The sequence below is a fragment of the Astatotilapia calliptera genome, chromosome 10 (genome assembly GCF_964374335.1).
Source record: "Astatotilapia calliptera chromosome 10, fAstCal68.1, whole genome shotgun sequence".
NCBI lineage: Eukaryota > Metazoa > Chordata > Actinopteri > Cichliformes > Cichlidae > Astatotilapia > Astatotilapia calliptera.
Genome location: NC_137431.1, coordinates 25,924,555 through 25,932,517, shown reverse-complemented (window position 1 = coordinate 25,932,517; position 7,963 = coordinate 25,924,555). Strand labels below are relative to the sequence as shown.

Here is a 7,963-nt window from a genome sequence, read left to right as displayed (position 1 = left end):
TGGCCTTGTTTGTTTGGACTGCAGACAGTAATGTGGCGAGCGGCAGCCCGGGAGACTGACGAGGAATGTGGCTGAAGGTCTCATCTGGCCTCATCAAAAGACGACCGCGAGCCTCTCTGTTGTCTCCTCCGTCAAAAAAACGCACACCATCAACACTGAGATTACTGCTGGACATGCCAGACCTCACAGCACCGTGCTGTTTGAAGTCCACTAACTGGAGAAAGGAGAGTTTTTAATAAGTTCCTTTTCTCACAGCATAATCCACTTTTCTGCCACTGATCTCTGTGTTCAGTGTTTTCTCATCATTTAATGATATTTAAGATGAGCTTTTAATCTGTGTAAGATCCTTAATAGTCTTACTCTAGTTTTAATTGCGTTCTGGACCGGATATGGGAAATGATAAACCTGCTCATGCAAATGTCCTCAGAGGTTATATATCTGTCATTGTTGCACAGATGTGCAAACATTAGTAGCATTTGACTCTCAATTTAGACCATCTTTATTATTTTTTAGTATACTCAGTGATTACTTAATTAAAACACACCTGTTACCTGGCGAAATTCCCTACACTGACTCTGCCACAACTTCTGCATTCACCTGCTTTTGTCATTGTCATAAAATTGGATGACACAGCAGTGATTGGGTACATTTACAGAGATGATGGTGCAGCTTCCAGTCTTAAAGGACGAACCCCCCACACCCATGCCACAGCCTGCAAACAGAGCCTTTCAGATGCCGACCTCCGGGGCTCAGAGACAGTTTCATTCCAGAGCTACTTATAAATGCACTTAACCAGTCCATCACATAGCTATGGTAGAACTGTTTGTACTCACAGTTACAAAAATCTCATTGCAAACTTTGCACTACAGCACAGTGCAACACTAGATCCAGTAGCGGTTTTTGATACGGGCGACACGGGTGGTTGCCCGGGGCGGCATCGTGGTGGGGGGGCAGCATCATGGGCATCGGCAAAAAAAATCAAAACAAAAAATTGCTCGTACTCATGCTGCCCCGACATCAACCAACGCATATTGGGAATGGCATAGGCACCGATTGGTTTTCTATCGCCCATTTGCTGGGAGTAAGGGTGCCCTCCGTTTGCGAGGTGCGCCTGCTGCTTGTGGCACAGGGAGGAGAGTGTATGTAAAGTGCATTTCTCAGAAAAGAGAAGGATGATCCTCATAAAGTAACAACTTGTGTATGTCACTGTTAGGTTTTTCAGTTTGACTTTCCAAAAGTTGGAGCAGCTGAGAAATGTTCCTCTTAGATATTTTTGTTAAAAGTAGAGTTACATAGACAGGTAAAAGTAGGAAACTGTACATTTATTGTATTCAGCGATGACACGTTTACTTCCAGCAGATTGTGGATATCTACACTCTGTTTTTTCAGAGGCATTTGCTGTTTGCCTCAGTGCTGGTCTGTCTATTACTCTGGCTGAGGAATTAGGAATTGCCGTCTTTTCCCCATGATGATGAACATTATATCACTGATATGTCATTTGATTCTTTTTTATATCCAAACCCATCAATCTCAGCTACACCCTGTTATAATCAGCTGCTGAAGAAGAGTTAAAAAGGCAAAACATCAGCACATCCGCTCATGTGACTTTTATATTGCACTATTATTCTCTATGATATATGGCTCAGAGTGTTTCATTGTCTTTTTCTCTCTTCGATGTCGAGCTAACTCTTGAATTTTCCCTTTCATGACTTTTCATGACACAGTTTAGATTTCATGCTGAGTGAAGGTTTACATTTGAAAGTGGTTGAGGAAAATCTCAGACAGTTGAAATAAGCTGTAGTAGAACTGCCTGAAATAGAGAATTACAGTAATCCCAATGTTACAGGGAAGCCCAGACGGCTCGGGCACAGCTCCTGACATCCTGCTCTTCCTCTGCTCTCACCTTTTAATTGGTCGGAGCGGCCGCCTGCCTGTCAGGACGTCCTGGTGCTGCATGACGCCTGCGTTTCCTCCTCAGTTTAGACAGAAAGGCCTCTGTCTGCAGTAGTTTCCATGCTTAGCAGCACCGAGCAGGCGCTTACCTGTTCTGCTCATTTCTGTCGTGAGTTATGGGTTTGTAAATGTGGACATCGGCCAAAAGTGTATAATTTTAGCTCCAGTACGCCATTTTCTAAGAGATTTGCTGTAGTTTCCAGCACATAGCTCATAAAATATCTCACTATCACCTAATCAACGAGACATTAAGAAAAGGCTGGTAACTTTTCTCCATGCTTGCATTTGAAAAATAATATTTTTCAATATTGTTCACATGCATTGTCGTTGTGTAGGAGAATGTATGATGCTCATACACAAGTGTTAATTAGGTCAAACAGAAATGCAATTATATTATTAAATACTAAGATTCCTGAGAAAACAAGTGAATGAGTATCTTTTGGTTATGAGACCAGCTACCTTATAATCTCTGTGATTCTGCTCAGCAGGTCACCACTGATTAACTGATAGTGTGTTTGCACTGTCTGTTATTGGGTTAAATTAAATGTAACAGCGGTGCCCCTAATGGCAGACAGAGTGCTTTTCTCTCGACCGTTTCTTTGTCTCTGGATCATTAACGTCTTCTGGAGGAAACCCCGGCCGCCGTCGCCCTGTCTGTCTCTGTGTAGACTGACCCGTAGCTGTGTGGTCAGATGCTGGTCACAGTTTGAGCCTCCCGGTCACCGGGGCTCTCGCCAGACTGTCTATCACCCCACGGCGCTCACTACAGCTTTGAGACAGACCGTTTCTGCAGCTCACGGATCAGAAACTCATGTTTGGGTGGAAACATGCTGCTTTTCTGCTAATTGTGCAACAGTTTAGTTTGTGACCACACCAACAATCTGCCATATTGTCATCTGTAAATAATCGCAAATACTGATGATATAGAAACGTTAAAAAAAACAAGACGTTCTTATGTGAAATTAGGAATATTTGAGATTTTACACAATTTGTAGGTCAGTTTTCAAATAAAAACAAGTGAAAGAGGCGCGGATTACATTAAACCTCTCCCATTCTAATAATAACCTAGAAATATGCCCACACTGTTTTCTTCAGTATGACTTTTCTTAAACAAACTGACCATTTTCCATCACTTTCGGACAAACACAACCTCCCTGCTGACCTCTGGGTGAGAGCAGGAGGTCACTTTCTCTGCCCTCCTCCTCCTCCTCGTCCTCTGGTAAGAACAGCTGGCCCTTGTCTTGTTCTGGAGGTTTGTAGATGAAAGCAAAACAAAGCCAAACAAACAGAGGGAGGAGCACAGATTTGTCATTGGTGGTACAAACACAGCATTCGCTGACATACCAGAGAGATCACAGTCAAACAAATATTGTATGTTATCACAGATAGTGCATGTTTACGCTCACAGTGATTAATTTAAAGTCTGTGTCTCTCTGCGTTGTTCTTCTCTTCTCATTTAACTGGTGTTTTTTTTTCTTTTTTTTTAAGTAACACCTTCCATAGCAGATCTTTGCGATGTATAATGTGCTTCACAAAGCTGAAAACAGAACTGGATAACACATCTGCAACATCCACAGCTTAATTTGTATCCCTTTATATATCTAAACTGGCTGACTAATAAAGGCCTCAAAGAAGTCAGAAAACGCTTATTTTCACTAAACTTAACATAAAAATCTCACGTCAACAGTGGGTCAAAACAGTATGTCTAATGGAAAGGGTGTCTTAAAAACAGAAGATCATCCAATTACTATTATTTGCCCAGTAAGACCCTTGAGATTAAAATGTCTTCTTCAACTGAGGCTGAGGGAGAAACTGGCCCCATATTCAATTTTCATTCTATTGTCTTTCAGTTAGTTTTTATTTTGTTTCCTCTGTTAAACCATTTTCACGAGCGTTCACCATTCACTAAACAACAGCAAGACAAACAGAGCAAATCACTGGTAAACTTTGTGATCAATTTCAGCAACCACTTGCTAACTTGGTGATGAGTAACAGCACTTTAGCCACATTTAACCATCCATCCATCCAGGACTTATAAACTGTAAACACTTTGTCATCCACGGCCAGTTTAGAATCACCAGTTCACCTGGCATGCCTGACTTTGGAGTACAGCCAAGGAGTTACCTCGGCTTATCATAAACGGTGGGAACGGGGGTCGTGGGGTCTTCAAGACTTTGTCATACAAACTCACAAACAGTTTTTTCCACTCATCCCTGTTTTTTAAACAAAATATTATGAGCTTTAGATGTGTTGATGTCTTTTTGTGTATTTTTGAGACTGACCGAAAATGTGTGTATTTCACATCACAAACCACATAAACAGTGATTGCAAGCGTTTTCCTCACATTTGTCTGGACACGGTCTTATTTGGCGGCACCAGTTTATTTAGTTCGGGAGACTTAGCGGCTCCGGTTGTTTCACCCACATCTGTGTGTACGACAGCACTGCCAGTTTGTTTTAATTAAGCTCCTGCTGTGAACCTCTCTAGTCTCGAATGTTGGAGATGCTGCTGCTGCTCGTTTCTGCTCCGCGGATTGAAGAGGGGAGCCTGGATCCTAGTTTCAAAATGTCCTCTACTTTTACCCTGATAAAGAAGGGGACACAGACATCATCTGCAGCACAGATGCATACATTTTTGGGGCCAAACCACATTATTTTGTTGTAGATTTAAAACCAATCAATATGTGAATGAAGTGCAGAATTTCAGCTTTAATTTAAGGTGATTTACAATTTTTTTAAAAAAATTAACCATTTAGGAATTACAGCCATTTTTATGCATTGTTCCCTGTTTACAAAACGCTGCTGTTCATCTTAACGGATTAGCTCTGTTCCCGGCAGGAGTCGGGCCACCCGGGAAAATCCTTATCTCATGGATGCTGGAGGAGAGGTGATTCTGTTACAATGTGTTTGACTTACTGAGGGCATGTAAACAAAATGTTGATTAGAAGTCTTTTGATTTGACAATGGATAGCTGTTAACTTTATTTGTTTAGCTCTCTAGCAAACAAGATTTCCAAGGAGTTTCCTATCAGTTTGGAAGATTTGGATCAGGTGATGTTTGTGTAACAAGTTCACAGTGTTTTCCAAAAAACACTGCTGGCATCCTTCACCTGTTTAAAGAAATCAAACAATACTTTTATTTACTTTAAGCTGGAGACAAAAGAAAACCATATATGGATTTAACATCTCTGTTTCTGGATATGTCTGAATAAAGAAAATGCTAAAAAAGAAAAAAGTCACTGTTAGCTGCTGTGACATCACTACACCGTTTTTGTACTTTGTATTTTGAAACCTCCATCTAGTCATCCATTCGCTTCTGCTTATCCTTTTCAGGGTCGCTCGTGGGCTGGTGCCTATCCCAGCTGTCTTAGGGCGAGAGGCAGGGTACACCCTGGGCAGGTCGCCTTAGCATCATATTTTTGCCTGCTGAGTAACAGACTGACTCAGTTTTGAAGTTGCCATTACTTCCCATGACCTGGGTTAGATGTTGTGACAAATTGGCGTATGGAAATCTCATGACGTAGACCGTCTATCCAGATAAAGCTCACGTGTTGATACCTGTAAATTAGACACAGGAGCACCCAAGCGTAGCAGTGCAGACAGCAGCGTAAAACAGCAGGTGTAACTTACAATCTTGACTGTATGCAAATTAGTAACTGTTATTAGGTATATCTGTTCCACTGCTCTTTAACATAAATATCTAATCAGCCAATCACGTGGCAGCAACTCAGCTAAGAACAAAAAACTGAGGCTACAGTTTGCACTAGCTCACCAAAACTGGACAACAGGAGATCAGAAACTGGTATAAACATGAAAACATGCATCCATCCTGTCTCGTATTGACAATTCAGGCAGCTAGCAGTGGTGGTTAGTACCACCTGAGCATGGTTCAACGCCACAGCCTAGTGTGCCCATCTTCTGATGGCTGTTTCCAGCACAAAGTCAAAAAGCTCAAATCATTGCAGAGTGGTTTCTTGAAGATGACAAGAAACCTGGGTCACCCTGGGTCAACACACCTGAATCAAATGATTAGTTCATTACCAGGCCTCTGTAGAACTTCAAGACATGTTGAGGAGGTAATTTAGCCATTTAAATCAGCTGTGTTGGATCAGCAACACATCTAAAATCTGCAGGACACCGGCTCTCAAGGCCTTGAGTTCCCTACCCCTGCAATAGAGCATCTATTGGATAGATGCTGACAGCTTTCAAATGCACACCATTATTGTGTAGGCTGAATTAGCTTAAATACTGAACCATAAATGAACTTTTCCCATTAAGAAACTGTAGATTAGCTTGACCCTGAGACCTGAAAATTTAAATTGGTTTCATGGCACGTTTTTAGGTTGTTATGTAATTTAATACAATCCAAATTAAAATTATTCCCGGAAATCCAAATGGTGAGATGATCTGAAATGTTGCATGAAAAGCAAAAACCTCTTAGTGATAAGATGTTCAGACACAATTTCATGATGCCAGGATGTTTTTAGTCCATGAAAACACCCATGTGCTTAAATGAGGGTTTAAATACTTCTGTACCAGGTATTTCCAGCTACTGGCAGATGTGAAAGTCAATAACTGCATAGAAAAAAAATGTTAAATGTGGGAGGTAGAAAAAAGGAAAACTGGATTTAGGATATTGTGGGAGGTGGAAAAGAAGAAGCAACTCTTTTTTTTTTTTTTTTGCCCTACAAATAAAATGCCTCTGACAAAGCGCGGAGCTCAGCAGAGGATCCGAGGATCACAGTTGTCTGTTTATGAACTTGTGTCCTTGTGTGTGTGTGAAAGAGAGGTTTTAAGGCGGCTGAGAAAACAAACACACACACATTCACAGAGGAAAAGAGGAGACTAGGAGGAGTGCCGCTCTTCCGGACTGATAATTACATATTTTACCGATGATAGATGAAAAGCGCGTGATGACAGCCTTATTCTTCTTCTTTGTTTTCCCTTTACATTCTTTCTTATTTTTCCATGTAGTCCACATGCCCACAGACACTCTTGGGGATTTAAGGGGCATTTCAGTCATGCAGTAACTCTTCTTAACTGTCCCAACTTGCATTGCAAATACAAAAAACAACAACAAAAAAGCATTTTCCATGTGCAGTTGGAGGCCTGATTGTTATGTTTTGGTTTAAATTCAAGTCTTGATGAGCACTTTTGTCTGCCGCGGGTGTTTAATTAACTTGAAACTATAATCATACACTGCGTTTTGTAATATATCGCCAGTGTTGCCCTCAGAATTACTGTATAAACAATGCTGACATATTGTGTTTAATTAATAGCTGTAAATCATGTCAACTGGAACATCCAATGTAACAGTCTGGTTGAAGGATTTTAAAATCGTTACCAAAGCCCACATCAGTATAAACATAAACATGTGGGGAGCACAGTTCCGAGTACGGAGTTTGAGGACGGAGAAATGTGCAATAATGTGACTCCAAAGTCTCCCAAGAAATGTAAGTCAGTAGGTTTTCCCCCTCATTGCGATTTGCTGCAATAACAAATTAGCCAAAATTCACTTCTGCTACGTGGGGGGTCGTGTTGACAATTAAAGAAATATTGTTTATTATGTTTGGGGCGATGACTGGAGTGTTTGACAAGCCGTTTAGTTGGGTAATACCCCTCATTCACCTGTGAACTGACGTGCATGGATGATGATTTGATTGAGTTATAGAGTCGACATTTGCCAGTGGAGGAAGCAAATGAAGTTTGTTTTACGCTATTTTTAGTTCAACATAATTATGGCTTGTTCTCATGCTAATTATCCTAAAACACCCTCAGGGGATTTTGATATCACATTTTTTTTTATTTATGGTAAGTAAATGTTTATTTTCTTTTCGCTTGTAAGATTCAGACTGAGCTGTTTCTGTTTCTGAGGTGATGGGAATCCGTGTTTACTCATACAAATGACTGGAAAATATAATTTATGGGTAAATTTTGGGCATGCTGCTGGGAATTCTTTGTTTTCATACTAACTGTTGCCTGATATTGTTGCAGTACTGCATGGTTATTGTT

General features: G+C 40.8%; 1 long non-coding RNA gene across 3 annotated transcripts; it reads right to left on the bottom strand.

Annotated features, from left to right (window-relative positions):
* Nucleotides 1-4,529: 4,529 nt before the first annotated feature.
* On the bottom strand, nucleotides 4,530-5,971 carry LOC145431316 (uncharacterized). 3 transcript variants are annotated; one of them, XR_013911612.1, is made up of 3 exons: nucleotides 5,724-5,971; nucleotides 5,218-5,509; nucleotides 4,530-5,061 (listed from the first exon to the last, which is right to left on the bottom strand). It is a non-coding gene; the product is annotated as an uncharacterized LOC145431316 (long non-coding RNA). The 3 variants fall into 3 exon arrangements; XR_013911613.1 differs by having other exon boundaries at nucleotides 5,229-5,509; XR_013911611.1 differs by having other exon boundaries at nucleotides 4,530-5,509.
* Between the last annotated feature and the right edge of the window lie 1,992 nt (nucleotides 5,972-7,963).